Here is an 8,753-nt window from a genome sequence, read left to right on the forward strand (position 1 = left end):
ATCACATATACGTAAAATTGAAAATTGATAAAAAATTTAAAAAATAACTAATAGAGTCCTTGCTTTATTTAAATATATTTAAACTCGAAAACGTTTGTTTAATACTTACTATAACGAGTTTTTCAAAGATAACCTATGAAAACTCATATTTATACACTTTTTATTTTCATATATAAGTGAAAAAGAGATAATAACTTTTATTTCTTAATTGCTTACTGGTACCCTTGGGACAATATGGGCATCCCCTCTACCAGTGAATTCGATATCCAATTTAAACAATTAACCAGCTGTCCCCATACTCCGTCCAGTAATGGGCGCCAAACATTCAATCGTCTCGATACCCCATCCGATATAAAGGTGAACCATATCTCCTAAATCTTTCTTTCAAGAGATTTTTCAGCTCCGTCCGACTGAGACAACATTCACAGTAAGATTCTCAATGTACCGGGCCCGTCTGCTCTTTTTCAGATACCTGATAAATCTTTCACATGCAGATTTCTATCAACAAGCGCATATCAATATTTCATTGTATATTTACATATCAATTAAATTACATATAAGCAAACAGTACATACCCTTAATTAATTAATATTAATGTAATTAAAATTAATATATAAATATATTTTTTTTGTTTTTTTAAAATTTTATTTTAATGTAAAAATGAAGAAAATTAATTGAAGATAAAATTAAAAATAATTTTGAGAAAAAATGGTGAAAATTTGGGTTCTGGGGGATGTTTTTGAATGTGGTTTTTGCAATTTTCTGCGGCGGCGCCGTCGGGCTTTATCGGTAGTTTTCGGCTAATCCGCTAGTCTTTTTACTCTAATTTGGTCATGAGAGTGTTTAAAATTGAATTTCGAGTAAAGAAATTTTTTTTTATCTCTTTTGACGGTTGGAAGTGGTTTCGGCACGGCGCTGGTGGCGGTCGACTTCTTTCTCGACGGCTGGGTCTTCTTCTCCAACAGGGGGAGCTCTAGCAGCTAGGGTTAGGGTTTGATGTGAATATGGTTATTTATATTCGTCCCCTTTTAATCTGAGCTGTCTATCGCGTTTGATCTGTACCGTCCGATTGCATTTAAATAGAAAGTAGATCTGGACTGTTCATCGCCTTCAAATCTGACTGTCCGATCGCGTCTGGGGAGAGAACAGATCCGGACCGTCCGTACGCATAGGAACGAATCTGGACCATCTAATCGCGGGCACGCAGATGGCCAGCATGGCCTCCCGCGTGGCACCGACGTCAGCATGCCTTGTCATACGGCGCACTCCGGTTCGTCAAGGTTGCTGACTGGGCAGTTCTACGTGACTAAACTTTTTCTTTTTACATTTTGATATTCTGTTTCTAAATTTTCTTTTAAAAAATATTTTTCGAACTTAAATTTTCACTCATTTTTTTAAAAATAATTTTAAATCTCGTCCTTAATTTATTTTTTCTCAAAATTTTAATTAAATAAAAATAAATTTAAAAAAATTAAAAATAAAAAAAAAAATATTTCGAACCGTTTTTTTGAGTCCGGGTACTTTAGATATAAAAATATAGTTTAAGTCCTTCTCACTTATTTTTTCATCCAGGCTTCATTTATTTTTCACATCGTTAAACTACTTTTTTTTTTGTTTTTGTTTTTATATTATTTTTTATGTTTGATTTGGTTTTTATCTTAACTTTTTGATCAAATTAGTTATTATAATGTCAAAAAAAATTGTTTGAATTAGTCAATTTTCAAACAATTTTAATATATTAGCACATTTTAATTAATTTTTTTTGTATTAAATGTCATATGATATTTAATATAAAAAAATTAAATAAAAATTAATCTAAATAAATCTTAAAATAAATAAATAAATAAAAACGAATTGTTTGAACCAATTCAGATGAGTTTACATTTTTTTTTTCCCCACTTAATATATAATATGAAAAATTATCCAACTAAAATATATCATGTACCAATCAACAAAACGTAACAGTAGTTAATTGAACTACCCTCTTCATTTACTGTATTAAAAAATTATTAGTTCATAACCTAATTGCTCCGAATTCAATTGGAACTAATTAATGTTCATACATACATCACTCTCTAGTTGACTAATTAAATCATACCGTTTACTATTATCTTAAATTTGACCATTAAAACTTGGTTGGAAGTTGAGAGATGGCTTTCTTTTCAATTTTATTAAACCAACATTATAAGTCATTTAAGGCTTCTTTGAAAAGATTGTACGGGACATGGAGTTTACAAAAGGAAGATAAATATACGGATGTCCTCATAAAATAACTCAAAAGTGATAAACCTTACATTCATGTACGTTATAAGAGTGTATATATATATATACATACATATATATATATATATATTTGCCTACCAACGAAGTACAATAAAAGTGTGAATAGTTATATGGGTGGTTCATGCAGTATCATAAGTTGATTCTTTATATGAAGTTTCATCACTATTAATTAATTGTCAATATAATATGGTAATATTTCTCTATAAATAAAGTTTAATTCAATTCTCAATCAATTAAGGGTTTGTTATTTACTATTCTTTTAGTTATTAGGTTAATTAATTAACATACTATTATTGTAATTTTTTAAATAAATTCATATATTTATTAAAAAAAGTAATATATATATATATCAATAATCACAAATTAAAAGTTAAAAACTTTGAAAATTTCATAAATGTACACCTATTTAAAAAAAAAAAAAAAAAAAAAAAATCATATTATTTTATTATGTGTGTTTATATATATTTATTCATTACTTATTGACGAGTAGTGAGTATTTTCCACAATGCCAAAAGTCATACATATATCTTAATGATATGAGTGGGAAATAATTAATTATGCCATTTTGCAATTTGCAAGTATAATAATGACACATGTTCTTTTTTTTTTTTTTTGTGCTCATTTGTTTCAGCAGGAGGATTATGCTTTTGAATTGAGTTTTAATTATATAGTTTATTATTAAAAAATTAATTAATGGGGCCTAATTATTATTGCCAAACCATATGATATAATTAATATTATTGAACTGTATGCTTTATGAAGGTACAGATTCATGCATGTACTTTAAATGAATGCTTGAAAAATGATTCTTTACCAACTCTGGTTGTAGTTGAATATCTTTGCTTCTTCAATTGCAAATTCAAGTAAACCGTGCGATAAACCAACTCAAAGTCGTCCATATTCAAGTTCTTCAACTGATATATATATATATATATATATAGTTATATTATTTATTGGTGAGTGTTGACCTCATTAAACGAATATTATAAATCTTTCTTCATTTTTACGACTTGTAGCTTCTCATCATAGTCATATATACATATATAATGTCTGTATCTGTGTAGTTAATCAAACGTTTGACATTTTCCAAGAGAAAAACAGAGGCTATTTATTATAATTTAGTCCCTATTATTTTTTAATTTATTTTAATTATTTAATTTCAATATATTTTTAAAAGAATAATTAAAATAGTTAATTCGCATTTAAAAATTTTATAAAAATAATTTTAATTAATCAATAAATTAAATAATCATAAAAAATAAGCCTATTATGATTATTAACTTATTAGTTAAAATAATTATTTTGACATGCTTTTAAAATTGTAGCTTTAATAGTAATAAATAACTATTATAGAAAATCACCACGTTAATAAATTGTAACTTTAATAGTAATAAATAATATAAGTTGTCCAAATATATATATATATATATATGTGTGTGTGTGTATGAAGTAGTTGTCCTCACTATCCGCTCCTCAGATCAAGAATATGCAGAAGAGTCACTTGCACAGTCTTTAAAAAAAATTTCTTTTTCAAATAAATTAAGTATAAAAATTATTATTAACTATATTAATTAATTTAATCACGTAAAATGTTTAATTAGTTTAATTTAAAATAAATTTATAAAAAGTAGCATAAAACACGATATGTACTTCAAGAATATTATTATATAATATTCAGGTCCGAAAAGCAATTCAAAATAATTTTTTTAATTAAATTATTTTATTATAATAATTATTTATTTTATTTTTATTTAATTAAAATTTTGAGAAAAAATAAATTATGGACGAGATTAAAAATAATTTTGAAAATAAAAAATAAAAATTTAAGTTTGAATGGTGTTTTTGAAAGAAAAATTAGAAATAGAGGGTCAAAGAGAAAAAAAAATTTGGTCACGTAAAACAACCCTGTCAGCAGCCCCGACGAATCGGAGTACGCTGCGTGTCAAAACGTGTTAGCGTCGGTGCCATACGGGCGATCCGTGTGCCCAACGATTCGACGGCCCAAGTTCGATCTCGCGCGCGTGAACGACTTAGATTCATTCATTCCTTATGCGCGATCGGACAAACGAGATTAATCGCGATGAACGGTACAGATTCGCCTACGCAATCGGCCTGAACAAATAAAGATCGGACGACCCTCCTCGATCCACATCAACGCGAATGGACGGTCGTCAACCACCACCATACCAGAGTCATCGTCAACTGCCAAAAAAGGTAAAATTTTCTCCTACTCGCTTGAAATTCGATTATGAGCCTTCCTATGGCCATATTAGAGTAAGAGGGACGGCAGGTAAATCGAAAACTACGGGTAAAGCTGGGCAGAGTTGCCGCGACCAAAATTCAAAAAAATTCTTCCGATGAGCCCCTTTCCTCTTCCTATTTCACATGATTTTTCGATCATTGTGTTCAGCATCATTTTCTGTACATGTTTGCCGAAGAAGGAACCCCAGCTACGAACGAGGACTGGCGGAGCCACCGCACCCAGAGACCCCCCATTAGTAGGTTCGATTTTTTGTGATTTTCCAGTTAACCGATGCCTCATAACGTATTTTTTCCAAGAGATACATGTAAAACTGGCCAAAATCGACCAAATCGGCCAAAACTGGCCAGGCCGAGGCGAACCTCTGCTGTGGACGGTAGAGCTAGCGCCAGAACATAGCGGCACTGCCATGCCGAAATCCCAAAATTGGCTAGAAAGAATTTTGGACACTGATTTTAGATTTTTGAGATATTTTTAAGCACGTAACGAGTATTTTGGATTCCGCATGAAAAATTCAGGAAATCTTGTACCTGTTAAAAGACGTAGTAGATAGTCTGACGCTCAAAATACCGATTCGGGTAAGGATCCTTCACCCTATTCCCCGTTAAATTAAGACTTAACGATGTATAATTTTATATTTTTGTGAAAATTTAAAAAATTCTAAAAATAATTATAGGTCACTAGTAGAGTGGGAACCGATTAGTTCACAATTTTCCTGATTTCCAGTTTATTTTTCTGTATTGTCATACTTGCTTGTTATCGTATTGTGCATGTTCTTAATTTACAGTTTCAATGGTCTTATCGATGTATTTGGTTTATTCGGTTATCTAGTTACTCGATCTCTTATTATGATAAAACTATATCGTCTGCATGAATGTAATCTAATTGATCTGTAAATATAATATGAGCTATTGATATGCGTTTGTTGGTTGTTTTGCTTAATGAGAATCTTTATGTGAAAGACTTATTGGGTACTTAGAGAAATGGCGGACATACGCAGTATATAGGGAACCCTACTGTAAATGTCACCTCAGTCGGACAGAGCTGGAAAGTCCTATACCGAAAATATTTGGGAGATATGGTTCACCCTCATACCAGACGGGATATCGAGACGATAGAATGTTTGATACCAATTACCGGACGGAGTATGGGGACAGTCGGTTAATTGTTAAAATTAGATATTGGGTTCACGAGTAAGGAGATATCCCTATGAACCCCCAGGGGTACTAGTAAGCAAGTAAGAAAGGAAAATTGTCGTCTCTTATTCTCTTATGTGTAAAAATGAAAAGTGGCATAGATATGGATTTTCATAAATTATTTTTTGGAAAACTCATAATGGTAAATATCAAAAAAACATCTTTAAGTTAAATGTATTTAATTAAAACAAGGGTTCTATTAGTTATTTTTCTGATTTTTACCAATATTCAGTTTTTCATATATGTGATTAGTGTAATATTCTTATTAGACTAGTGTGACTCACTATTTCATTAATCATTTCATATCAAGAAAATCAAGATACAGATCCTAATCAACAAGAGGGTTGTGAGTAATTCACCACTCAGACTCCCTTCAAGTATTAGTGAATACTATCATATGATACTTATTTATTCGCTTTTCTCTAATTACTGTTTGTCTTTCATAAGATACATTTCTGTAATCTTATTAGATATTTTAAATTATTATGTAAGAAATATAAATTTTAACTCTATTTGTAACACCCAACTATTTTTTTTATATATTTTTATTATATTTTATTTTAATTAATTCTATATAAATATAAATAAGTATTAATTTAATTTAATTTATTTTAATAGAAATAATAATATTAATAATAATAAAAAAGGATAAAAATAGTTTAGGGATTTAATTGAAAATAATTTTAGGAAAAATGGGTGAAAATTTAGGTTCTGTGAGTATTTTTGAAAGAAAAATCAGAAATCAGGGGTCAAAATGCAATTTAAAAAAGTTATACCACGTCAGTTGCCCGGTCAGCAGTCCAGGCCAACCAAAATGCGCTAGGTGGCAGAGACACTTACATAGGAGGCCACGTGGGAGATCCGCATGCGCGCGATCGAACAGCTGAGATCCGTTTTCACGCGCACGGACGGCCCAGATCAAAAACACGCATGAACGGCCCAGATTGAATAGCAATGAACGGCCCAGATTCACTCCCTATTTAATCGCAATCGGACGGTCTAGATTAAAAGCGATTGACGGCTCAGATCAAAAGCAGATGAGTATAAATAACCCCATCCGCACCCAAACCCTAACCCTATCTGCCAGAGCCTCTCGCCGGAGAAGAAAGCCCAGCCGTCGGGGAGCCGACCGCCGCAATCCGCCGTAATTTTTGGCCGTCAAACGAGGTAAAAATTCTACCTTTTACTCATAATTTTATTTTAAACCCACATGCGACCAAATCGGAATGAAAGCACCAGCCAATTGGCCAGAAAATGTTGTTGAAGCTCAGCGGCGCCGCCGCGGGGTGTTTCGATTTTCGCCTCCAATGAGGCCCTTCCTGATTTCCATTCAATGTGATTTTTGCATCGTTGTGATAACCGTTTCCTCCTCTACAGGTTGACCTGAGTAAAATACTAAACCACAACGTGAGCCGGAGGAGCCGTCGCACTGGAGAGCCCCATCGCCGGTGAGTTTCAGTTTTTTACATTTTTTTGGTCCACCGAGGGCCCTAAGTGTGTTTTCTCACAGGAACCGATGCAAGTTTGGCTAAATTCAATCGAAAACAACTGAAAATAGCCAACCTGAGGCGGATCGTCGTCGCGGGCTGCGGCGCCGTCGCCGGAGCATGGCTGAGCGCCGTGCTGGAATTCCGAAATTGGTCAAATAGGCCCTGGATCTGATTTTTTTGGTTATTTGGGACATGTGTAGGTACCGTAAGTGCGTTTCAGTTCCCGAGAAAAAATTCAGGGAACCCAAGGATTGCTCGTAGGCGCAGTAACAATCTAGTTTTCGGCGTCGAATCAAGTAAAAACCCCTCACCCTATTTCTTATTATGAAATTAAAGTTTTAATAAATGATAATATTATATTTTGTACAAATTAAATAGAGACGCATAATTAATTACGATTGCTAATGGAGCCCAAACCATACATTATTCTCTGTCGATTCCTGTTTGATTTATTTTATAGTTTAAAAGTATTATAGTATATGGTTTATCTATTTCATGATTTTAAATGCATGTATTACTACTTACTTCACTACTGTTTGATTTTGGGAATCTAAGATATAATTGCATTGTTTGATACACGTTACTTGTTTATGTATTTATGTTTGATTTGGTGACGGAGACTAATGACAAATAGGAATGGGATATGATCTGATAAATGGATAAGATAACAGCCTCACTAGATATCCTGAGAGATGGTGGACGGATCGGGTTCATAGGGGACTCTAATGTGAACGTTGTCTCATACCGAACGTGGTATGGAGACTTAGTCATTTGGCGCTCATACCAGACGGGGTATGGGAACGACCCGCTTCACCCTCATACCGGACGGGGTATTGAGGTTTAATGTCTTGACGCTCATATCGGACGGGGTATAAGGACGACCCTGGAATTAAGACAGTAAGGGAGAATGGCTTACGTGTAGCGAGGACACCCCTTATAGATCCCAATGGATATTAACAGGTTAGTGAAAACGAGAAACGGTGATAATCAATGATTGTTAATGAATACGGATTTATGATATGTTTTATGTTACTGATTATGCATGAAATTGTGATCAGTATGATGTTATTGTCTTTATAGGTTGTTTTAACAGGTTCTCTAAGGGTAAGAAAAAGGGTAAGTGGTTTTATTTTAAATAAATGTTTTGTTTTAAAAATTGTGTCCAATTGGTTGTTTTTGGTTTTTTACCAACCTTTACTTCCGTGACGGTGATATAGTGTGATGTACTTGCTGGGTTAGTGTAGTTCATTCTTTATTTAATCATTTTATATCAGGAGGACCTGGTTCCCGAGCCCGATTCATAGGAAGACGACGAGTAAATGATAGATGCTTTATAGTTTCCTTTATTTTTTCTCACTTTCTCGTATTTCTTTTAGAGAACTTATTGCGTGATATTATTCAGTACTTTTAAGTTATTGTGTAAGAGATGTTAACTTTAATCTTTTATTTGCTTCCGCACTCAGATTATTATATGTATTTTTTATTGAATTTCTAGGGTCGTTACACTATTATTCGCTTTTGTAT

Source organism: Carica papaya, chromosome 3 (genome assembly GCF_054855325.1).
Source record: "Carica papaya isolate Zhongbai chromosome 3, ASM5485532v1, whole genome shotgun sequence".
In the NCBI taxonomy this organism is placed as follows: Eukaryota; Viridiplantae; Streptophyta; class Magnoliopsida; order Brassicales; family Caricaceae; genus Carica; species Carica papaya.